Source organism: Larimichthys crocea, chromosome XIII (assembly GCF_000972845.2).
Source record: "Larimichthys crocea isolate SSNF chromosome XIII, L_crocea_2.0, whole genome shotgun sequence".
In the NCBI taxonomy this organism is placed as follows: Eukaryota; Metazoa; Chordata; class Actinopteri; family Sciaenidae; genus Larimichthys; species Larimichthys crocea.
In genome coordinates, this window is record NC_040023.1 from 46,685,779 (window position 1) to 46,711,743 (window position 25,965).

The 25,965-nt window shown below is 42.2% G+C and overlaps 1 protein-coding gene across 1 annotated transcript in view; it reads right to left on the bottom strand.

Annotated features, from left to right (window-relative positions):
- The window catches only part of col8a2 (collagen, type VIII, alpha 2), a 43,123-nt gene extending 38,687 nt beyond the window's left edge, over positions 1–4,436 (bottom strand). Inside the window, exon 1 of the mRNA XM_010757189.3 lies at positions 3,597–4,436. The gene's annotated coding sequence lies outside the window, so the exon portion shown is untranslated. The remainder of the gene's footprint in view (positions 1–3,596) is intronic.
- Between the last annotated feature and the right edge of the window lie 21,529 nt (positions 4,437–25,965).

Below are 25,965 nucleotides of genomic sequence, written 5' to 3' on the forward strand. Positions count from 1 at the left end.
ACTTCAACATATATCAGCTGCATGACCAAGCCAAGATGACTACTGGTGATGTGCAAACAAGTTTAGAGAACATAAACACATGAGGCAAAAGGAAGTAAAGGGAGACAGGATGCAAATCGCATGCATCTGCATACAAAAATATGTTTCTGTATTTGTCTTCTTCCCCCATTTTTTAGCTGAAAAACAAATCCGGACTATTAATCCTGAATGTTATGGTCCAGGCTCTGATTAAGACCTCAGGGTCTGTATTCTGTTTCCACCACCCCTCACTGCAATTCTTTATTCAGTATATCAATGGCACCAGTTAGCATGCCTTATAATACATGCTGAAGAGTGTGTGTGTGTGTGTGTGTGTGTGTGTGTGTGTGTGTGTGTGTGTGTGTGTGTACAGTATGTGTGTATGGCTGTGATTACAGACTAGGTTATCTGGCTGAAAAGAGCACTTTAAGAAAACACACTCTTTGTTTGTGAAGCCATTAAAGTGGAGGCCTGTTTTCACACTCTTTCCTCTTTGTGAAACAAAAGGCACAGACAGGGGAAATGTGTGTGTGTGTGTGTGTGTGTGTGCGTGTGTGTGTGTGTGTGTGTGCGTGTGTGTGTGTGTGTTCGGAAGGTGTTTGGGTTGCAGGGAAGTACAGGAATAAGTGGGCGTTCCTTCCTTGAGAATGAGTGGCATTCTCCTTCATTTCCTGCGAGCACAGCATATAGAGTAATGGAAGCACATGTGCACTCGAATACACACATATACACACACACATGCAAAAGCATACATTGTCCAAACATGCACTAAGGGACTATTCAGGAATACAAAGTTGTAAATAACAAACACATGCAAGTGACACAAGATTTGAGATCATACTGAATGATTTTGAAGATGACAGAGATCTTTGATAAAGTTTACTTGAATTGTGTGAGAATATGTGTCTAAATCATGAGGATTGAAGAGGAATAATAAACTACCTGGAATATTTTCAATGTTATGGGATAATCTGGTGTAGATTTATGAGATGTCAAAAGACAGGTTTACTCTCTATAGAGAATTGTTGTATTGTGTCTGTATGACAGTGAACTGGTATTCTGCCCCCTTGTGGCAACAAAGTGTAGACTATGTTAGAAGCCAAAGAGGGGTGAGAAACAGAGAAGGCATAAAGGCAAAAACAGCTCCTGTAACTTCACTTGTTTTTTTTTGTTTTCTCTTTTTGTCTCAAATCCCCAGTACAGCGAACATCATATGCCAAGAGTGATTGGGATTTTGAAGGGAAGACTGATCTGAGAATTAATAAGAGGTGACTGAGAAAGGAGACATTTGAGGAGGATGAAGTCTAACAAGAAAGCAGACAGATCTACAGAGAAAGGCCCTGTTCTTTCACCTTTACATCAGAACAAGAGTTATCCTCAAAGATTTCAATAAAAAACATAGACGATGTTAAGTTTAGAGTCTTAAACGTCCCAGCTTCAACACGTTCTGGCCTATAAAGTAACTGCAGTGGGGCGTGAGAGTCTCAGAGCTATATGAGCAGGCGGTTTGGCAACAGACAGCATGAGTGTGTTCATCTGTTGGAAATGTGTGTGTGAGAGGAGTGTTAAATCCATGTAGGTGTTTGTATTGCAAAGGGCATAAAGTATGCTGTGTGTGCGCCACTGTGCATTCAGCGTGACTGTTGTTTGTGTATGCTTGGTCACGCTCCGGCACTTTGTATCAAAAGCCTGACTGGGCAGCCGGTTGGAGGCTGTTAGTTGTGGTTAAATAATACACCGTACACACTTGAAATCCTTGTAACCACAAAGTGACAAAGTAAGTCGACCAGTTGCCGCCCACCGGAGAACAGAGAATCCCAGTCAGTGGCATGGGGTTGCCATAACTACAGGGAAATGTTGCCATCATGCATGTGCCAAGCACGGAGATACACGCCAAGGAAAAGGCCAGCAATGCCGGTAAAAGCAGAGAGGGGCGTAAATCTCTTGACCTATAGGCACTTTAATAGAAACCAAGAGAGGGTGGGAAGACTGACTGGAAACCAGTAAATCTATATGAGAGGCCTTGAACTTTATGAGCAAATATGACTTTGAACAGTAAAGCAGACACTGCTGGGCACCAGCAGCTTTGCAGACCCAAGAACTCCTGTTGTACCTCTGTGCCAAGGGGGGAGAGTTCACACTATAGTGTGTATCCATTCACCCACTCCCCTTGAAGATTGTGTAACACACTTTAATACTCACGCAGATTCAGTCACCTCAGAGCATGCATGTGTGGCTGCACATGGACCCATACACACACACACACACACACACACGCAGGTACATATCCAGTTGACTTTTCTTGCCGTAAGCCAGTGAAATAGAGGGATGCTGCCAAATGTTTTTGGATTTCAGACCTCCAGCCCACTGTCTTTTCCAGACTCTCTCCCCCCCTCTCTTACACTCACTCTACACCTCTCTTTCCCTCCCTCTCTCCCCTCCTTCCTTCGCTAAGAAAGCCTGCTGTTGGTGCACTGAAACACATGTGATCGAAAAATGTATCTCCTTAGCAAAGCGTTCATTTTTTTTCATCCACTCTTTATTTTCGCACATGTTTCCTAAGCTTCACCACTGTGTTCCTCTCGGTCTTTTTCCCTTTTCGTTTTTTGCTCATCTCTGTCAGCCTTCTCTGCTTCTCTGCTAGTTTGTCATGCGGGATACCTGAGGACTCAGAGTCACCGCTATTTCTCCTCTTTCTCTTTTGCGATGGAGGGATGTCGTTACAATGGAATGCAGCGTCGCTTGCCAGAGGCGTCACAGTGGATGGACAGAGTGAAGCAACAGGGGGACGAAGAGAGGAGAGGAGAAAGAGGAAAAATGATAGGACCATGTGTCTATTTGCAGTATTCCTTCACCATAGTACATTCCACTCCCAATATGAACTTTAATAAACTCTCAGATGAACGAATCAATCAAAAAACTATTAAACAAGCTGCAGGCCTTGCCAACAGAACAGGGGATATGAGTTGCAACTACTTTCAAAAACACACAGAGATCCCACATGGAGGATGAGAATCACAGAAGAATGTGTGTTTTTAAGCCAAACACATTGTACATATCCCACTACCACACTGCCCCATCCCTATACACCCCTCGAACGCACACCACGCCCACCTCAACATCATCTGCAAAAGTTCGAGATGTATGTAGGTATGGATGCATCCACAATGATTCACCTATGCAATGGTGAATCGATACCATTTCAAACTTATACAGAGAACCTTCACAGTAGATCAATAGAGGGTGCACAGACACAGATTTCGTATTGTGATCAGGGTTCACTTACTCTGTATGTCTGGGCTGGAGTTAGTGAACAAACTGTGCCGGTTCTTTTTAATCTGCAAGCCATTACTCTGTGCACTAGCTTAGGAGTGAGGAGAATTATGCAGGTCCCATGACTAAGATATTGCTGCGTCTGTTTTTTATTTTTATTTTTTCTCCTTTCCTGTTCTGTCCTCCTGTTTCTTTTGGCCTCGGCCGCCGCAGCCACATGTGATAAAAATAAAAAAAGGCAAGAGGTGACAGGACACGAGGATGCTAATGGAGCCAGAGAAACGTTAGGGAAGGTAAAGGCTTACCTTTCTCTCCTCAGAGCGTTGAAGGGCAGAGGGGGGAGGGGGTGCACTGGGGTAAGGGCAGCGGTAGGTGTGAGCGTCAGGTGGGTCTCTCTTCTACCTCCCTCCTTGCTTCAGCCACGCGTGTCTCCCATGGGATGCGATGGCATCAGATATTCAATGAACATGCAGCCAGAAAAGAGGAGTGGTGTCCTCTTGGGCAAAGAGCTGGCACCTTGAATTGGTCCAGTGCTGCTCACAAGTGCAGGAAAAGACACAACCAAAGTTTAAAAAAAAATAAAAAAAATAAAAAATGGCTATTTTCAACTGCAGGTGGAGCAAAATGTCTGTTTAACTTTTATTTTTCTGTCTCCAGCAAAAAGCAAAAAAGTCCATCCATGCGCTTTTTGGCAAAATTGATGAAAGTGAGAGAGAGGATGAAAGAGCAAATGAGAGAAGAGTGAAAATCCTCTCTGTGCCGTCTTCAAGCTGTCCAGACGCAGGTCTGAGGAGCACCTTCCCAATCTGTGTGCTCTCACTATCCAGGGTGGAAAGTAGGAGGAGAGGAGTGAGGGAGCAGGACAGAGAGGGAGAGAGAGTGAGTAACAGTGGAGTGAGACTCAGTCAGTCAGTCAAGTCAGTCAGGCAGTCAGGCAGGCAGGAAGGCAGTGTATATTGAGCTAAAGGCTGTGGGTCCAAGCGGGCTGAGCTCCCACTCCCAGGACTTATAACCAGGGGCTGTGCACCTCGCTGCTCCAATCTCCCTGGCTCACTCGGCGATCCCTCTCCCACTGGCTTATTTTGGGAAAGACAGACAGGATTGTTCATTGGGTTAAACCCCTTCATACAAAAAGCAAGTGTCTGTGGCTGGCTGCACCGAAGAAGGAGGGGAGTGAGCAGGATGGGGTGGGGTAGCAGTCGCGTAGAGAGGGGTGGGGTAGGATGAAGAGGAGGGAAAGGGAACGAAAAAGAGACGAGGAGAGGGGAATTCGGAGGCGTCTCTTGCTCATGTTCTGCCTCCCTCCACTTTCCTCTCCAAACTTACCTTCCTAGAAACGAGACTGCCCTTTATCCTTTTGCTATTCAGACACGCTCACAAACACACAAATCAAATCATCAAATGGAGCTCAACCTGTAGATATTGGCATGAAACACGCCAGAGATTTTAATCTCCCACCGAGTCTGCCCTTAAAAAAACGTCTCTCTTTACTTGCCTTGTAGCTCCAATGGCCAATTAATAATCTCTATGCATGACATAACACTGGATAAGTGTAATACATAAAGGGGCATTGTGTTGTCGCCTAAAACCTGCTGCTGTTTGTGTATAATCGTTACTTGATAGCACTCTCTTGGGGTTAATCACCAAAGCACAGCAGTAAATGACATCAGTTCAAATTTCGCTACTACAGCCCAGCCATTCATTGCTACAAGATGTATTACAAGTATCACATAGACCTTACATTTAAAACGTGCCAAGCATTAGCCGGGAGAATGCATAAGTTCTCATAAACATGGGTAAATTAAAATGACGCTTTGGATGTTAGCTAACAACCCAAGTGAACTACAGTCGCTCCTTATCGTTCACCAGGTAACTTCCAACAGAGCAGAGGTTCACTGAAACCACCACAGGCTTAGCATTCACTGTTTAATTGGCACTGTTTTAGCTGGCCCTGTGCTATGGTAGTGGACCTTGAAAAGTAAAACTTCACCATGCTCTGTGATTGGACGAGCGAGAGGGAAGCTGGCCTAGCCTTTTCCAAAAAGACCTATTGGGATTGAGCCATTGGCTGAGTTAGAGATCAGATAGATACTGTGATTCCAAGTAGATCTTGAAACACTCCATCGAGAGGAGAGGGAGAGAGAAGTAAAAATAATTTTAAAAAAGCTGTGTCAAACAATTGAGATTGATTTATTAAAAGGCCTGTCATTTCGGCAGGATCCACTGATTCATTACTTCAATCACTGTTAAAATTCCAGCTAGTAATCAAAAGCTGGCAGTCCTGCCGCATGTCTCTCATTCACGTTTTGCTCAAGAAGAGCAATGAACGTCCTCAGACTGTGTAATCTACCAGCCATTAGAGTCAAAGTCAGTCTGAACTCAGCCTTTCCTTGCCTGAGAACTATACGCAACGTCTCAACGAGGGCATATTTGGATAATGTTTATTATATTAAATGGGAGTCGCTGTTTGAAGAGTGTCATTATGGCACAATTTTATGATCCACATGGGGATTTTATCCATTTCTTTTGCTCCGTTTTGGCAAATCTCGTCAATATCGAGATAGCAAAGTGATTAAACATGCAACGGGGGAATTTATTTAAATTCTTTCTCTTCAGAGATGTCTGTACTGTACTGATGGAAGGTCATAAACCGGCCAATTGTTGATTGTGCCATCAGAGTCAAAAGAAAAGTATTTTGTTCCTGAGCGGAGCCGGCTAAATTGAATAATCACTAAAAGTAAGCAATAGGCGTCATGTCTGTGAAAGAGCCATGGTGCACTTGAAGCTGACTGAATGGCTCTCTGAAACATGGAAAGGGTGGAGTGACCAGATGCCCAGCAATGATGTCATCAATAGGTCCTGTGTGGTAGTCAGGCCTGCCATTCATCCACCCCCCCAGGTGTGTGTTTCTGCATGAGTATGTGTGTGTGTGTGTGTGTGTGTGTGTGTTGTTGATCACACCCTACCACAAAAGCAACAGCCGTCTGTAGCTCAATGAGGCAAAAAAAATTGGGCGGTTGCTCGCACACAAACACAAGAAAAGCCCCCCCGCCTCATCCAGCCATGGCTATGCTACACTTCCACTGAAGAATTCTGCCTTCGGCTCCTCAAGAAATCTCATCTCACCCTCTGTGTAATACTCTCACACAACACACATTCATTCTCACTCAAACCTTTTGGTCAGCACACACCCCTTGAAAAATCCCCAAACCATTCACTTCTTCAGAACGGTACACAAGTCCCCTCCCACTCACTTGCTTTTACAAGGTGAAACATTCCCGAGAAGAGGGAAAAAACACCTGGTCGTCATAAGTTTCTCTTTTCTCACTCCACTTTTCCCCTTTGCTCCGTTCCATTAGTAAGAGTAAAAACAAACAGCGGCCCGTTAACTTGCTGGAAAACCGTTGCATTGCATCACACAGATCCACTTTGCCATTAATGTTCGTCAAAAGCCCAAAAATAAGCCGTGAAGGGCAGGTTGGCGTCACCGATACACTCCACCCTACACCACACCCAGCATCAACATAGACTCACTATGTGTTAACGTATGGGGGTCTGTTCTACTCAAAGGTGGTGTGTTAAGGGTGGGGTGATTTTGTTTGGGGCGGGGGTGTGTGCATTGAGCATGTGTGTTCCCAGAGTGGGTTGTGTGAATGGTTGGAGTGTGTAGAAGGGTGGAGTTGTTTGTGTTTGTGAGCTTGATTGTAATTAAGTTTTGGGTTGTAATATGACCATGTTTATTCGAGTCAGTGGTCAGTCTCTGAGTAAAGTATTGTGTGGTGGTAATCATGTCGATAGCATAATGTAATGTGGCTTTGACAGTGTTTAATCTCATTACTCTGATGCACAAAAGCTCTCTTTTCAATACTGGATTGGAGGTTTGCACCTACACCTTAATGCACTCTCCTTCAGTTAAGCCCCTTTTATTCAAACAAGGCATCGATATCAAGTAACAAAGGTCAGAGTTGAAGGTTCATGCGAGGACAGCAGAGGACAGGTGTTCCTCTCTTCCATCTCTCGCTTTTCTGCTCCGCTTTTATACTCCCTCTTTTCTTCGCTATCAGCCTCTCTTTCCCTCGGGCGACGATTCAAAAAGGCCGTTTTCTTTCAGGTGATGTGGTCCACCTTTGTCTGTTCTAACCTTACAAAGGAATGCCTGGCATTCACCAGGCTGTGCCTACACAGGGCTGTTAAGGAGAGCAAAAAAAAGGTGGCGAGGGAAGAAGGTAAAGGAGAAGTAAAAAAAAAAGGCCAAAGGAAAGTGAATTTTGATAGAGATAAATAGCCGAGAAGTATTACAGAAGGGAAAACAGAGTTTAAAAAAAGGGGGAGGGGAGGGGGCGAATGAGAGAAAGGGAAAGAGAGAAACATTTTAAGAAAACCAGGCAGACAAGAGGAAGGAATGAAAAGTGAATGCTAAAAGAAGAGGGGAGTTACAGTCTTTTCACACGCTGTGGATAAAACTTGAGGCCGCTGAAATTGATATAAATTTCAACAGGGAAATTCCTCTGAGATGGGCTTGGGGCTCTGCCACAGACCTCGGCTGGCACAGGGGTGGAGAGTGTGGGCGGGAGGTGATGGGAGGGCATGAGAGGGGAGGGGAATTAGATGGATGGATGGATGGATGGATGGATGGATGGATGGATGGATGGATGGATGGATGGATGGATGGATGGATGGATGGATGGAGCAGGTAGAGGAGGAGATGTTTTTGGCCGAACTCTCCCTGGCTAACCTGATGCATATTGTTGCCGAGCTCAGTTTCCCCCCAGGTAATCATTTGACACTGATAAAAGGGGGTAGGGGGGACAGTGGAGAGAAAAAGGATGGCAGTGTTTCCACCCTGGGAAAAAGCTCTCCGGATAGATTAGAGGACAGCCGGGGTAATTCTTCCGTCTGTTGAACCGGGAAAGAGAATATTGGGGAAAAGAGAAAAGAAGAAAGGGAGAAAATGAAGAAAGAGTTGCAGGGAAGAATAAAAGGAGGATGGGTGTGCATTTTGAAAGGTGTTAGCTGGGTAATTCCCTCCACTTTCTTTACACACACACACACACACCACATGCACAAATGATTGAAGACAGGAGGGGGGGGTGCACATTTTTTAAGTGTTTCCACAGAAACTAGTCCACCTTTCTTGCTCTGGCATATTCTACGTGCACATACACACACACACACACACACACACACACACACACACACACGCAAGATGCTACAGCATGTGTAAATAGAAGAGTGGCGACTGAATGGTATTTTACTGCTTCTGTATTTGTGGCAGGTTATTTTGACCCTGGGTGGTCCCTGCTGAAAGACTTTGCGGGTCATTAATCATCAGTCGGGAATCAGATGTCAGGTGTGTGTGTGTGAGAGAGAGAGAAAGAGAAGAGAGTTGGTCAGCAACCAAAGAGGGAGCGAGAGTACCTACTGTACCGTGCTGTATGGAAGAAACAGTAAATGTGCAAGTGTGTGTGTGTGTGTGAGCGTGTTTGAGGTTAGCCTTGCGTACCAGTGGATATCCTAATCAGCTGAGCTGGTGGTGGGATGAAAGAATGTGAAGATTATTGCCTGGTAATTGTTTCCAGAGTGCAACAGTGCTGCTATATCTCAAATAGAAGAACTTTCATAGCAGTGTATGTGTGTGTGTGTGTGTGTGTGTGTGTGTGTGTGTGTACACGAATATGCATGTATGTAGTGTACCACAAGTCAAGGTTATGGGATACGTGCAGGAGCAGAACACCCAGCGATGGGAATCCAAAAGGACTGTCAGTGCTTTGACTCAAAGCCAAGCTACCAGATTTTGAAGCTAATGTGAGGTTTTTAGTGAGAACCAGAAACTGACTTAATTATTCCCCCTTGTCTTTAATTTACGATCTCAAAGGTGCACGCGAAAACAAACACACTTTGCAACTGTAATTTCCCTGGCTGCTAACTTCACCAATATCCTGCCAATCTTCCAAGGCGAACACGCTTTTGCACGCAAACAGCAAAAGCAGCACTCACAGAGATCTGTACTCAGCTGATAAGCTCATGACTCTACCAGCTATTCAGCGATTCAAATTCTATTTTTCTTCGTCTTCTTGTTGACAGACTTGCCTCGGCTAGGCGGCTCTGACAGGCGAATGAGAACGACGATCCTTTGCAAAACACAAAGACAGACAGAGAAACGTTTCGGTTTGTTTTGTTATAGTTTTTAAAACCATTTTCCGTTTCAGAACCAGCAGGCAAGAGCAATTTCCTTCATGGCAGGAGCAACAGAATCCCCAAACCCAAACAATCAGGTTAGAATAAATAAAGTCAACTGCCGGAGTTTAGAGATCTCAGCAGCTTATCCAAGATCTCCACCCCAGTTAGATATGAGGGCCTGACTTTGTGGTCCAAAGATGGGTAAAGTTCATTCAAGGGAATTCTTAAATGTCAATAATTCTTGCAAAGATTTGGCTGAAAAAGTAAGTTTATCATTTTAGATCAAATATATCAAAACCCAGAGCAACACGTTTGGCTCATAATGTGTTGAGGACTTTTATCTCAAGCTCACATCTAAATGATCTCAGTAATTCTTGACATAGCAGACCATTTTCTCATACTCTCTCTTTTGACTTTATTATCTCATTATCTTGAGATAAGATACAGCTATGTTGTGGTGCCAGTTACATTTAAAAGCCCATTTTACCCAAGGGATGAGATTTCCATCATATGTTTAATGAGATGTCAAACATAATGGCAATATGTTTACTTATGATTTGACTTGCATAATTCATTGTGACTTCAGTATTTTATCATCTTGAGAAAATATTATTAATTGCATTTGGATATTTTCCTCTTAACATAGACTTGGCAAAAATCTGTGCATTGCTGAAAGACATAATGACAAAATGTCATTTCTATTGATATAAGATTTCAGTAAACATTTTAGATTATCTGGTCAGAATGTTAACACAGTTAAAATTTTACATTGGGCTGCAAATAACAGTTATTTTTATTATGTATGAATTTGTCATTACTGTGTTAATTTTATGATTAAAACTAAAGTCGATGAAATGTCAAAAAAGTTGGGGAAAAAAATGACCTCCAAGGCTTTAGAGCTGAAGGTGATGTCTTCAAATGTGTTAAAGACCTACAAAAATATTAAAGGACCAGTGTGTAGGATTTAGTACAGTCTGTGGTGTAGTTGGTGTTTGCAACCCCTTCGCCTCACCTTACCCTGTCCTTCCAATTGTGAAGGAGACATTATGGTGGCCACGAAACACTCAAAAAACGCTCTATCGAGGACCAATAATAATAATAATAAACTATTGGAATGATGAAGCATGGTTATCCATTTATTTTCTTCCAATCAACTAAGGAATTCGACTAATTATTTCAGTGCTATCATATCAATCATTTGAGTGTTTAGCAGTTTGGATTTCAGATGACCAGTATTTGGATAGAGCTTGTGCAAAATAAAGAAGCAATACCCGTTTCATATTTCAGTTTGTTCACTACATACTAAAGACATCTCATATCTTTTGATGCACGTTATTTTCAGTCTATAGCCATAGTCTGTGAACATTCAATTAGCATACTAACTCAACTTTAACAACCTGTTGTCCTTTAAGCTTCACAAAAAGTACAGAGTTGATCCAATACAGCTTGAATTTATAACTTCATTTATAAATGTTAAATGGATTAAGATTTTATGAGCACATTTGATACTGGATCAGATTTGATGAAATGGCACTCAAATATTGCTGTAAACTCTCCAGGACGCACCCCGCTGAGGCAACAAGCTTCCCAGCAGTATTATGTTTGTAGGTCTTGCTCTCCCAGGCACTACAACAACCTGGGTCGTGACCTCTTGAGTGGCAGCAATCCTTTCCCTGACCTTTACTCGGTGTTCAAACTAAGTAGCTTCTGTGTTCCCACTGCAAATGCCTGGGGAGGTCAGCTCGGTCCTCTCAAACCTGCTGTTGTATGTTTAGTCCTATTATAATAAACTCATTTACTCACTTGACCACTTCCTGACCCTGTAGAACTTTTTAGTATTGTTTGTTTTGTGTTACAGCCAAATATCCCTGCTGTGAAGCTTGTCTCCGTGAAATTGTCAGTAGTGCTGTCTGTAAAAAAAAAAGGCATGTGCACGTACACATCCTGCTAAATGCACACACGCTCACATTCATATACAGTATATTGGTGCCGTGCCCCACCTGGCTTCCTATCTAGCTTTGTGAATGTGTCCTGACCTTCATACTCACAGGAACCTCCTCCCTAAACAGCTGCTTCCACGTGTCCCACCACCCACCATCCTCTAAATACAAGGAAACATAGAAATTACACTGTAGTCACCCTCTCAGAGCTCAGCTCACACACAATCTGTGGATATCACATCATGAATTTCAAATTCTGAATGGGTAATAAATGCATCTGGGAAAATAGTTTGAATAACACAAAATTGGCTCCCATTGAGACATTTAGAAATATTAACTGTTGGAAGAGATCATTTTCCGCCTTTGATCATTCTGTGAATATAAATAGGGAACAATATGGCCTTGTTCAGAGTGGGGGGAATTATCCATAAAGTGCTGGTGACTGAGTGACTGTTTGATCCATAACACACCCTTTGGGGAAACACTGTATTTTCATGTAAAATTCATTAAGTTGACTTATTCCTGTGAAACAGGGTGGCGCGAGGATGGAAATACATGTGTGTATATTACACAAAACAAGCTGTCAAAATGGAGTATAAATAATGAGGCTGTCAACGTGTGCCATGCCTTCGCCAACAAACCACAGTTTATGTCAGAGGAGCGGAGCTGACGCTAACTCTCACATACACCTCTGAGGAGAAAGTGGCAACTCAGATTTGAGGGCAGATCATTTGTGTTTCTCTGCCTTCCTGCTTCTCCACCCTCCTTCTGTTTTTCTGCTTTTTGCCCAGTTTCTCCCCGAAAGCCTGCAGATGTGTAGCTATGTGAAAGAAAACAGGCAGCAGGCGTCCGGCTTTGGTTAGCATGGAGAGACGTGCCAGAAAAACAAAGACCTCTGAACTGTACAAACACCACAGCAGAAAAACTGCAGCAAGGACCACCCATGGTGGTGGCAAGTGAGCAACCAAGACCGAAACCAGCTTCTTGGACCAGGGTGCTACTAGATAAGGAGCAAGACAAGCATGGATGGATAAAGAGTCAGAGACAGATGTGTCACATGAACTGAGGAGGAAAGAAAAGAGACATGGAGATGTGGCCATATCTAAATGGAGCACGGTATCCCCACATCCCTTGGAATTACATTAACCTCAGATGATTCTCACCTCATATCCAATACTAGTGTTCAGTGCCATGCAGGAAGAAGTGTATGAGGTGAATGAGTGAAGTAAGGCTGAGGGCTGTTGGATCAGTGCATAGTTCATCCAACTTTCAAGCAAGAGACTGGATTTCATATCCTATCAGACTTTTGTGAACCATAACCATGATCTTTGACTATCACAGGATTATTATCAAGGTCCAATGGCAGTTCCATGGCTTTCAAAAGCACAAGTCCAAACCACTGCACCAAAGCAGAAAGTAGAGGGTTAGCAAATAGTGTAAACTCCAGTGAATGATGTGTCTCAATTGGTTTCACAGACTTCCACAGGCCGATTAGAGGGCATCAATATCCTGTTTTTAAATCTGCATGTCATGAATAGCATTAGACTTGCAAGATCCAGGATGATTTAGAACAATACATAGCATGTCGAGCCATTTTCAACTGCAGATTTCTATCAATCTGGAAAGAAATGAACAAACAATAGCACCAGCATTGATGTGTTTGATTACATGCAATGTGTACTGTAGTTGTACAGCCTAAAAGCATCATTAAGTGTGCAGTACCTCTTTAATCATAGTTACCTTCTTCCGAACCCATACTTATTTTCGACTAACCTTGGATAGAGATAGAAAGATATTAAAAAAAGGATGAATTATTCAAACATTGGTATTGAATGCTAAAAAGCATTATCCTTGGAAGTAAATCTGGGTTTTGCAGAACTGCCCAATATGAATATTTTTGTCTGGTTATTGGGTTGCATAGTGAAGCTGGGACCTGGAAAAGGTCTTAATGCTCTGCAGTCTTTTTCACTAACATGCCTCCATATCCTGCACAGGGCTGAGCAACACTTAACCAATTTGCACCTTCCTCAATTACAGCTGCTGCCTGCTGCAGGCCTGGGGCAACAGTCTGTCTCTCAGCACATTTGTGTCTGTCTGTTTGCACACATATGGGTGTTTATGTGTAAGAGTTGTAGGCTTGGACATGCAGGACATCTACATTTTCTCTCATACATTTCCTGCTTTGACTAGCTGCTAGCGGAAGGCATGGCTTTTCTTTTCTGAGACAGACGAATAAACATTATTGTTGGAGCTAAGGCCAGCAGATTGTATAGGACAAGGTCATGACTTCTGTCAGTTGTGCATGTGTGGATGTATTTGTGTGTGTGTGTGTGTGTGTGTGTGTGTGTGTGTGTGTGTGTGTGTGTGTGTGTGTGTGTGTGTGTGTGTGTGTGTGTTCAGGAAAAGAAAGGGTGGGCTGCATAAATGCATGGAACAGAAAAGAGAAAAGAAGTGGAAACGAATACAAGAGACACATGATTGGATATAATTAGATATTACATACATTATTAGCAGTCCCTCATAAGTTGCATCTGAGGTTGTTTTTTATAGCATATACTTGTGCATTTGAGCTGTCAAATAAATGTTCTTTACAACAGTTTTACTCAGCAAGGCTATTTCCTGCTGCTCGCTGTGGCTTTTTCTTGCACAGCATGCTCAGAGACTGCAGTTGGTCCCAACAAATCCATTGTTATCATGTTCATACACGGGGCCAAAATCACCAGGAAAGTAATCCAGCGCAGTAAAAATTCCAGGACAAACAAACATTCACACTTAGCATCCAACATCGCGCTAGTTAGGTTGTAAAAGTCTGATAACTTGCAGAGGAGTGGAGCAGGGCTTGAGTTCTCTCCAGGCCAATTTCTCATGGCAAGAGAAAGCAGAATGTGAATTACAGAAGACGTTTAGAAAAACATATTAATGATTTGTTAGCGTTGCAATTGCAGTTAAATTTCATAAATTGTCACAAATGCAGTCTGTGGAATTTATGAAGTCTCATATTTAAAAGCAGACAGCACGCTGGGCCTTTATGCTGACGTTTAATGTCTGAGTACCTTTTAGCATTTAGATGTTGATGTGATTAAAGGGCACAATAGTGATATATCAAACTAAATATCTGTATATGTACTATGTGACCTTTGGATCTGATTTATGCTGCAGAATATCTGATGATTTCATCTATTAAAACCCACCCCCAAAAAAACAGAGTTCATATTAATATACTTCCCCCTTCTTTGCTTGGGGGTAATCTCGCTTTCTCCTCCGTTTTTTACCTTATAAAGCTTAAATCATGCTATCCTGGAAAAGATATTAGTCTGTGTTTTGTATGAAACCTAAAGCCACATCACTAACTTTATTCGAATCCCCACTACCACTTAATATCGTGTAACTCTACATTCCATGTTAATTTATGTCCATAGCAGCTGGAGTAGAGAATAGTTTGGGGAAAATAGCAAGGGACAAAGTGGACTGAACCCTGTATATGTAGAGAAATACCAATGTACAGAAAGTTAGATCCCTCCACACTTTTCTGACCTTTTGTTTATGATCTTTATCCATCTATTCTCTTGTTCTCCCTTCGCTCCAGCCTCTTGCCCTCCATCCTCTTCATATTTCTCCCTTGGTGTGTGTTTTAAAGGCTGAGCCCTCAACCCAACCAGTGGGCTGTGGTTCCCTCCTAAACCATTCACATGGAACTGGTTAGGAAGACATTCCTTCCATGGAGGGAATGTCTGGCACCAAGCGTCTGTAATACAGAAATCATAAACGGGAGGTCCAGCCTAATCACATCCCGTGGCACTCTCACCCTCTCTGAGCTCCCTCTTCCTCCTTCCTCTTCCTCTCGTCCTCTCTAAGGAGTTATTAAGACGGGGATGGGGAGACCAGGAGCATTAGCTGATCCTATCTTTTCCTTTCCTGTGTAATATAAGGGTGTAAATCACTTGTGGAAATCGAGCGGATCAGATTCTCGTGGTTGGCAAATATTCTTGCTTATCTGATCCTCTGCCTTCAATCCCAGAGAAGAAGTGTTTTATATTTCCATAAATAAATTAATAGATAGAATGGTTCATGATTAGGTGCAGAGGTTGTTGTCTTGCTTTGTTTTGCAGTTGCTATAACACACACTCACACACTCACACACATAAGCTTTCTCTCAACAGAGATGTAGTAGAGATGTTCAACAGGCTAACTCCCTACATGTAGGAGAGAACTATGTCTCAGCACTGTAAATGCACTGAGGAGAAAAATCCATTTGTACTACATACAATGGAAACAATGAAAACCCAGCAGCCATCAAGTAACTCTGTTTTTAACCATCTTTTTGACTTCCTAAGTTGTTATGGAAAGTCAATTTTGATCCCTATTCCCATTCCCACAATGGGCAGCGGTGTTGGTCGTTTTAGCAGACTCCTTAACTTCCACAGTTGGCTTAAGGCTACTGGTAGGGCTCATGATGTGGGTTTGTTGACAATTTTTTGGTACAGTCTTTCTCTCTTTAGAAGAGACAGACTTCACCCAAACAAACTGGGCTCACAAGTACTAGCCATTAGCATACACCATGTGGTGCAGTTCACTACAGGAACTGCTTTCCAAGTTGGAAGGTTTTACTAATTTGAATTGCAGATGACCAAAGTTGGTTGTTCAGATCTGTGTTGTTCATCCCCATGGTTAAATTACACAATTTTTTGTTGTCCGGCATAATTACTGGAGAGTAGAGCAACTGTGGAGGACAACCAAGCTCCAAGTTTATCATCGTTACTAAGAATGTATTCCTGAATTCAACATTGTGGATATGGATGCGAAGGCTTCTCACTTTGTCAACCTAATTTCCTCCAGTAAATATAATCCCAACATCCTGTTTAGCACCATCAACAACATCATCCCTCCTGCGCCTCCTGATGTGCCTGTTTTCAAATATGGACTCCAGTACCTTTCTCACTTTCTTTGTGAATAAGATGATGATGTCAGGGCTTGCATCATTACCCTCCTTTACTCCTGTAAGGAGAGGATAATGATTTATTTCCAACTCAGCCATCAATTTTTGACTGTCAAGACTATCAAGAAATGTAATGGCCTATTGGTCCATGCCTGCTCTTGATTGATAATTAGTTCTCTGTAGTCTTGTTTGTGTCCCAGCGTTTTTAAACATGCAGTTGTTCAGCCTCTTGTCTAGAAATATTCAACATGAAAAGCTGTTCTCAGAGTCTCCAGTGACATAATGACGTATATTGATATACTGTAGGTTAATGCACTGTTTTGGTGCTGCTGGATCTTAGCACAGCTTTGAGATACTGTACTGTTTTGCTCATGATATCCAACCATAAGTGTCTTTTAAGCCTGATGAGTCTGACAGACTGTTTTGCAAAATTATCTGAGTGCCAATAAGGACTAGCTAGCAACTTTTTGCAGTTAAACACAGAGAAGACTAAGGGTATTATCATTTCTTCAGATTACAAATCTTCTAATGTTGCTGAGTGCATTGGGTCCCTCTCTTCAGCTATAAAGTATATTCTGGCCACTAATGTGTACAACCATTGTCAGGCTGATTATTACATCTTTAACACATTTTAAATCAATTGCTAAGTTGTTGTGTGTGGCGTAATGAGATCCCAGTGAATACACATATGTATGTGTAGTGTATGTGGTGTTGCAACACATAGTAGATGCTACATTTTTCAGCTAAATTACAAATGAATCACCTCCATATTTTGTGTAGTTTTTAGGATTTTCAATACTCCTTTCCAAAAGGGGGGTGGGCAATCGGTTGTTGCATTGCTCTCCTCTACATGCTTTTCCTTTGTCTTCCTCTAGAGCTATTTGTGTTAAGCTTCTCAAGTCTCCTTCAGTCTTTCTGGCTCTGGAGAACCTACAGATGTCCCAGCCCCTGTTTCCTCCTCCTGTTTCTCCACTGCTGCACTTGGCCCTAAATCGTCCTCTTGGATAGAGGCGATGAGAAATGGGGCAGCAGAGGATTGCCTCTGTCCCAGTGCCTCATCCATGAGGACAAACCAGTGCCAAGTAGAAGCAGTGGGTTTTCCACTTCACGTTCCCTCTCCTGACCTTTGGTAACTGAAATCCCATAATAGAGAGAAATGAGGCCCAGGCTCACTCTTAGGTGACAGCGTTTAAATTTGTTGGCTAAAATGATAACTTCTGCTGGTACATTTTATTAGCCGTACATAATTAATATTAATTATGTGAGCTTTCGTGAGATTTTTTGGTAGTTGCGTATACACATTTAAGATGCCATAACCCTCCATTGATTAACTAGCTCATGGACCTTTGTTTCCAAATCCCAGCAAGACGATTTCCCAAAAGGTTTGAATATTTCCTGTAGGCCAGGCTGCTTCAGATACTGGTCTTGAATAGCTAGGGGCAAAAATATCAGTTAACTTGTCATGTACACATCTTTGCCATTACTCAGATCACACACAAACATGCTGTCACCACTTGTATAAAGGAACTATTTTGAAGGCAATTGATAATTGTTTTAATTCCAAAGTGTTTTTATTCCCCCCTCCCCCCTGTATTTCTGATTCTATGTCTCTCTTTTCATTTTGCTGAAACACTATAAGTGGCACCTCAACATCTCTGCTGGTTTGGGTTTCTAAAGGAAACACTCCATCATTGGAGCCCTGAAAAACTGTCCGAGGGAAACAATGGTGCCCTTGAATTTCTCCTGCTCATTTTGCATGTAATGATATCTAGATTAAACACAATATTATTGTTGGCTCACACAAGCCAATCATGATTTTCTCTCACCCATGTATCAGAGTATGGTGCATGTGGAAATAGTCCTTATTTCAGAACAGCAGTTTTACTTACAGCTTCCCGATGGTAGTTTTTGGGAGAAGGTAATCACAGTGTAGGGAGGAAAGAAATATTGAGGCAGCAAGGGAACAAAAAATGCATCTCCAAAAACAACTATTGCACTGCAGAAGGAAAGAAAAAGCCAAGAGTTTATGTTGTTTCAGTCCAGCTTAAATGTCTGCATTTCAAGGTTCAGCATCAACAGCGGCTTTGATGTCATGGATACAGTTTGTGGTTAATGGAAAAGTTTGGAATTTTAGGAAATGCAGTTATTTGCTTACTTGCCAAGAGGTCTCAATGCCAATCTGAGGTCTGTGAGTTTAGTATGGAGCTAGAACCAAAAGGCGATTAGCTTAGTTTAGCATAAAGACTGGAAGCAGGGGGGAACAGTATGGAGAGGAAACAGCTACCCTGCCTGTCCAAAGGTCAAACCCATTGCCAGCTCAGCTGTGATATAATTTACTGATAAACAATAATGATACATATACATATGTACACATTTTTGATTTAGGTTATCTCTATTACATGCAAAAGAGTGAAATGTATCTTGCCACCCGGTCAGATTACTTTATCATATCCTTCATTCATCATTCATCATATCCACTCCTGCACCGCATTGGATTGTTTACAAACATATCATAACACATTATGATATTGTTGAGGGAGGGGCGAGGGACAAAAAGGTTTTCTGTTGCCAGAGGGCCTTATGGACAGTGCCTAGATAGGCCTACTTTGTACTGAACTGAATGAAACAGTAACAATATGAGCATGCTTACATTCCAGACTGAACTGAAGAATCAAAAGCAATGGTGCAATGTGTTTTGAACTGTGAATGGATGAATCACCTAATCAGCGATACATTTTTGCCCAGGACCGAACTAAAAGAAATCCCACCTCTATCTTATTTGAGGCATGGTCAGATCAGGAATCAGCAGGAAATTCTGAATCTAGCTGAGTCACTTGCATTACTCAGAGAAGAGCCATAAAGCAGAACTATTAGCATCACCTCAAGATGAACCATTTCAATACAACAAAGCATCTGAACTTTCACTCTCTGTCATAAAAAAAATATGACCAAACTACCAACATTCTTCCCTTAATTTCTCCCCTCTCATCCACCTCTTCACCTGGGTCCCCTGAATAACAGGAGCACACAGGAACGTAGGGTAATCTGTCTGAGCCAATGTGCTGGGCTATGCACGGGCTCAGCCTAATCACCTTTCGGATCAGCGTGGAGAACAGAGAAGGCTGTACCTTTTATCCCAAACCAAAGTCAACAAGGCAGGATTCCTGGGAAGCATTGCAGACATTCTTGAAAGCAGAAAAGAGTGGTAAAAAACAGCTTTTGACCCCACTCTCCCAAATTTAAGAGGAGCAGAAAGTGAGAAGGAGAGAAGAGGCATGTGGAGGGGGGGGGATATGGTTCCTAACATCACTAGCTACCTCACGCCTGCTTCTGTCTTCTATCTCTGTTATTTAACGTCACCTCTCTCCCTCTCTGTGCTCCTGCTTCTGTGTCGAGCCAAGAGTTTGGCCGGTGACCGGGGGTAATTAATAACTCCCCTAACTAGGTGCTGTTTGCACAGATGGACCTCCTCCTTCAGAACTGGCCACCCTTTTTGTCAATGCTATTTCCTCCCTCCCGTTAGCCTGAGCTATCACATGCTGTGTAAACACTGACGCTCGCTGAACATGCCAAGCACAGCAGTGCTCCAGTATGAGCTTGAATGTGTGAGTCAGTTTTCCTAAGTGTTGCCTATGTAGGATTTGTGCCCTTACATTTTCTATTTGTGTGTCTCATACCCTTCTTAATAGAAAAGTATTCCTTCTATGAGTCATAACAACAATTTCGACCACAGTTAAGAAGAGAAAAGAGAAATTCAAAGAAACAAACAAAAAAAGAGAAAGATGAGGGTAAGCGGTAGAAAGAAAGTCAAGAGTGGTGGCAGTAGGAGGATGGGATTGGAGACATTTTGGCCAGGGATGTCAGAGAGGAATCAGTGAATAACTTGGCTTGTTCCTTTGTGGTGAGAACAGCATGGGCTGGAGGCTGAAGCCAGAGCCCACAATGTCTAGCCTGGAAGGTTCTCTCATTAGAGAGATTGGAGCGCGCAACCTCCTGGGAACCGCAGCGCCAGAGCACAGCACTCATCAGAGCCCTGGGAATGCTCTCTCTCAAGGCCATCTCAGGTATACAGTTATGGAAATTACAGATTTTTGAGTGTTTTATTTTTTTCCTGTAATGACTTGTCACTCGTCTTTTGTCTCCATTCACCATGTGTCTTAAGTTTGTGGTGATGTTTGGACTTGCCATGCGAATATCCCACCCCTCTGTGCTTGTCGATTGAGAATGTGTCTGAGAATATCCAACGAGACATGAGCAGAGTCTCTATACTGTCTCTAATGCCAGAAAACTCCCCTTTGAAGAAGTGCAAAGGCATGCCAGTGTTTTTTGTTAAAACACTCATTTTATGGCTTTCAGGGAGCAAAGCTTTGCTGGTTGGCAGGAGAAATGACAAAATGCAGAGAAGGAGCAAGAGAGGGAAGGGGAGAAAAAAGGCAAAGGGTACAAATATTCCAGTGTGGGGTCCTCAGCATACAAATCATCGGACCATCTGCGGCAAGGCCTCAGAGGCGGTCTCTAATGTTTCCCTCAAAATGTGGAGAAAAAATATTTGAACCTGTGTACTCAGCCGGAAACCATAAATGGTCAGGCCTTAACAAGAGCCATGCACATGTAATTAAAACAATCAAAAAGTCATAGGGATACACATGTACTGTAGAAGTGTGCTCTCTGCTAAATTACCCCTGGCATGTGGATCCAATAGCAGGCTGTAAAATACATGTATATTTGACTTTACAGAATCTCACTGAACCTTTTTTTGCAGGAGTGCCCATTTGCTTTAGGGATAATGAGAATATTTTTAAAGGTCATTATTGAGTTAAGTAGTGAATTTAACTTGTACAATGCTGTGTGTGTGTGTGTGTGTGTGTGTGTGTGTGTGTGTGTGTGTATGTGTATGTGTGTGTGTGTGTGTGTGTGTGTGTGTGTGTGTGTGTGTGTGTGTGTGTGCGTGTGTGTGCTTGCCTGATTGACTGGCTGATGATTTCTGTGAGACCCTCTGCCTGGGTTGTTTATGTGTGTGGCCTGTCAGTTGTTATATTCAAAAATCTGTTCAGGATTTATTTATATGATTAGTGTAACTATGACCTCAACCAAAGAGCTGGTCTAATGTACATACATTTAGTATATGTGGCTATTAAAAGTCCCCAAATTGAAAATCTGGCAAAAGGTCAAGATGAATATTTCCAAAACACGTACACTAGCCAACCATGTACAGAACCACTGAGTGTTTTTTGCTTGAATTTAAAGAACTTTACTGTCAATAATCTTCATGTTACTGATATTTCAGCATGTGTATGAAGCCCTGTATCAATAATTTAGCCATTTTAATATCTATCAGCCCATTTTCTTTTGTAGGGTCGCAGACTTCTGCCAAACCTGACACACTAACTTTGGAAGTTTATCCTTGATGTTGATTGGTTGATTGTGTGATTTGCAGAACTCCCCACATAAAATGTAATTAGGGCAAAGTGCAAGACAAGTTGCTTTGAAAACGAGCTATAACTTATTTCTGTAACAAAGCCCTTTTGCTCTATGGAAAATGGTAAAAATAGTACGCTAAAACTGATTAGTAAGTGGCATGAAATATTAAAATTGATATAATATTAACATTAGTTCCAAGTGGTGTGTTGAGTGATGTGTATGTTTACATGCAGATAAGTTGGTGGTAAACATGTCAAAATATGCCATTGTTAGGGTTAGCTAACCCTTACCCTGTCAACACACATCAGTACTTTATACTGCAGCCTCCACCCCTACTAATGGGTATAATGTAGGCTAACTTTTAGAAGCTATTCAGAATAAAATGGCTATTGGCTTTAAATAATGTACACTACGATGTGTTGGCCCCTCTGTTTGTGCATCCAAGTGAAACATATTTTTATGGTATGTTTGATACCATAAAAAGTTTTTTAGATATTTCTTTTATAAGTAATATGGTTATTTGCAATACTTAACATTTCTTTACAGCCACTAAAATGTGAAAAAAAGCACTATTTAGGTAAAAGGCCTCACAGGAGCACTGTTTCTCCTGAAAGCTGCAGGTGTTTCAGGAGTAGCTCCAGTCCTCAGCAAAAACAGCAGGCAGCTATACATCTGGGGCTTTTAAAGCAGGTTCACTCTTTATTTTAACAAACCTTTGTGGCTTAGTGTGTGCTTTCAGGCATGTGGACAGCTGGTTGTGATTGAGTGAAAGTGCTGGGTTTGGGACTTGGGTACCATAGGTGAATAAGTGCTTTTTACAAAGTTTCAGCCACCTCGAAGCCATGACTCAGCACTCCTACTCCTACTCCTACATGGCTTTCACTCTGGAGGCAGACAAATAACACTACCTATGATGAAACTGTCAAATTGGGCATGGGTTCAACAGTCAAAACTGTCACTGACATTAAGAGCAAACACAAGCAATATTTGCAGAACACCACTTATGACTCTCAGCTCAAGCCACTTCTCCCTAATGTTACTGTTTTTCAAAATAACAGCTCTGCAAAGTGCGCAGTTGCTACCCTCAACATTTTCTTCTACGTCAAACCTCAAAGGTTAAGAGCTTGTTCTTTCCTAAAATATCCAGCCAGAACCTTTTCAACATTTACCTCATGACTTGTATGAATGAAAAGGCTTCCTGTATGGAAAACCTGGTGATTAATTTTGCCCCCAGCATCATAACTGTGTTGATTGTATTCGCCCTGTAGGGACACACATCCAAGCTGGTCTGGTCCAAATGAACAGTTTAACATTCCCACTGCAGAAAAAAGCTTTCTAAAAACTGACATGACCACCTCAGCAAATTGCCAAGACAATACTGAAAGCACGTCTTCAATTAGATGGTTTTGACATGGGAGAGACTGGGTGCTGTATTTGTGCTAAACTTGGGCCCTTTGGTTGCATTGGTACTTTACTAACATGCTTCAGTAGCTACACAAGCTCTTAATACTATTCATGACTTCTCTCAAGCATAATTTCAAAAGATACATAGTTTGATATAAAACAAAGCAACATGTGTGACAGTGTGTAAACTAATCTTCACATGGTCAGTCTGTCAGTTTGAGACTGCCCATACTCACTTAAATGTGAACAACATCATTAGTTGGGCGATCTTGGCACAAAATGTGGCACTATTACCTAATTCCGGATCAAGCCTTTGAACGTAGATCTCAAGGCAAGCATGCTTCTGGAAGCACTTAACTCAAATTAACTGCATCTGGCAGAACTAATCTAAAGAAATAATCAGCTAAAATCACATATCATTACCCTGCGTATACAGTATGTCTATGAATCGATCTATAGTAGTGAGTAATATGGCTAGACAAAGTCCTTAAGGCATGATTATTTTTATCAGTATTTTGTAACATATTTGGTAATTCACACTCACAAAGATTATGTTTGCTGGCCACACTAACTGGCTCATGTGCTGTGTTTTTTGGGTGGACCAATGGCTAAACAAAATTACACTAAACACTATGAATCCACAGAGGCCACAGTGTCACATGAATAAAAACAGTGCAAAGTTGTCAAGGAACATGGCAGGAAAAAGCCATATAGTTAGATGCTTATTGTAGGGGTGGAGGGATACATAAGACCATCAACTTATGTGTTATGTAGTAAGGGTCCTTTCACACCTTCCTCATTTCATCCAGACTTTTTGCACAACGGTCTGGCCTATATAGCTGAACCTTGCCAGTAAGCAGTAAGTAAGTAGGATCTCATACAGTACATGAAGTCAAAGATGTAGGGCTCTAACTCTAACTGAGTCACCCACCTCAGTGGGTTTTTTTTCCCCACCTGCAACCTTTGGATATTTTCATAACTTGGAAAAAGATGGAAGAAGAAGCGCAGTAGCACTTAACAATCCAGCAGCAGTGTCAAGATCATGATTATTAGAGACAACAGAAGAGAGAAGACAGGAAATTAGGGAGAGAGATGCAACAAAGATCAGACTCAAACCAGGAACGTTTCAGTCCCCATAAACTCAAAATGAATGTTTAAAATGAGTTTTTATCAAAGATGTCTGGCACTATATATCACATATACACTCTACATACTAATATCTGGTCCAGCGAATCTGCCATTGGCAGGCAACAGAACTGGGCTTAATGGTCGGACCAGACTGGGTTCAAACATGGCCTCTGGTAATAATGTTACCAAGGTGATTTACAGACCTTCCTTATAGAAAGATTGCTAAGTAGTGAAGCGCCAACTGCCATTAGCTCAGGTCAGCTGTGTAGCCAACAGAACTTACTCACCCCCGGGATGCCAGGAGCCAAACCTGGCAAGAAAGCCACCTTCATAGGCTACTGTATTCCCTTCCAAAACTAGCCACCACTGGTTTCAGAGGTTATGTTTGGCCCTGGGGCCAATCATGATGACTTAAAGGTCATCAAAGGACACTAGACAGGGCAAAGTTCTCTCTCCTTTTCTGTACCTCTGTGGACCTTCACTTCCCACTAGTCCTCTTTCGGTAATGTGTAATCACACATCTAGTCAAATGCTTTCCAGATAGTGACACACTGATGCCAGAAAACGTTTAATTTCCTGAATCAGTGACAAAGGTTTTGTTGAAGTTCACACTAAAATAGCTTCACTTAAGTGTGTGTGTGCAGATGTTCATGCACCGTTATCTGAGTTTTCCCTACCATGCACACACCTTACAGAGTGTACATCCTGATAAATCAAGGCCTCTGATCTCCCAGCCAAAAATTCCAGACTGCCTGGGCCACACCATTCAGATCCGTGAAATACGGAAACAGCAGCTCTGTGTACCAAGAATTCAAAGAATGCCATTAAACTCCATTTGTTTTCTGCTGAGGTGACAAGGAAAGGGAGGGTGGGGGGGGGGGGTGAAGACATTTTCTGATTTTTGAACAATTGAAATAATCCACTTCTAACCACGGCCACATGTTGTGCTTTGGGTGGACCACACACGAATACTGAGGGATGCATACATTAGTGTTAAGCCACATGCGAAAGAAAACATGTAAAGAAAGCTGCAAAGTTAAAAAAAAAAAGGATGAATGAATCCCACAAAGACATCCAGCAAGGAGTGCACATACCTTACACTACATATCATGTGAATCAACACAGGGAATGCCCCACTTAAGTTTATGCTGCATCAGGACTGATTTTTCTTGAGCAGCTTCCATCCCATCATGCTGTCTTCAGCCAGCTCATTAGCAGGATTGGTGTATGGTTACATGAGGAAAGACAAGGTGGGTGGAACACAAGAAACTGCGCAGTATTTCAGTAGGAGAAACAGCCTGCAGCCTGGAGCCCCAACAGTTACCTCCATACCTTCATGTCTTCTGCAGAGTTTCTGAGGAATGTTCCAAGTGTTTCATGGGTTCCCATGAGGTGAAATCACAAAGAAGACATCAAGTCATGATGTAGATGTGCAGAAAACATGGCTTGTAGGTTTGAGTTTATTTGGATGTGGCCACCAAAGCTGCATGGGTGCTTGTATAGGAGCACCATTTCACACCAAAGTGGCAAAAATGTTCCTCTTTATGTTATCTATGCATCAGTTTTGATTAGCAGTAAAACAAACAAAAGAAACACTAAACTGGTGGAAATTCAAAGCCAAACATGTCCAACTATCTGCTGATGTTTCTTTAATTGGCTAAGTGT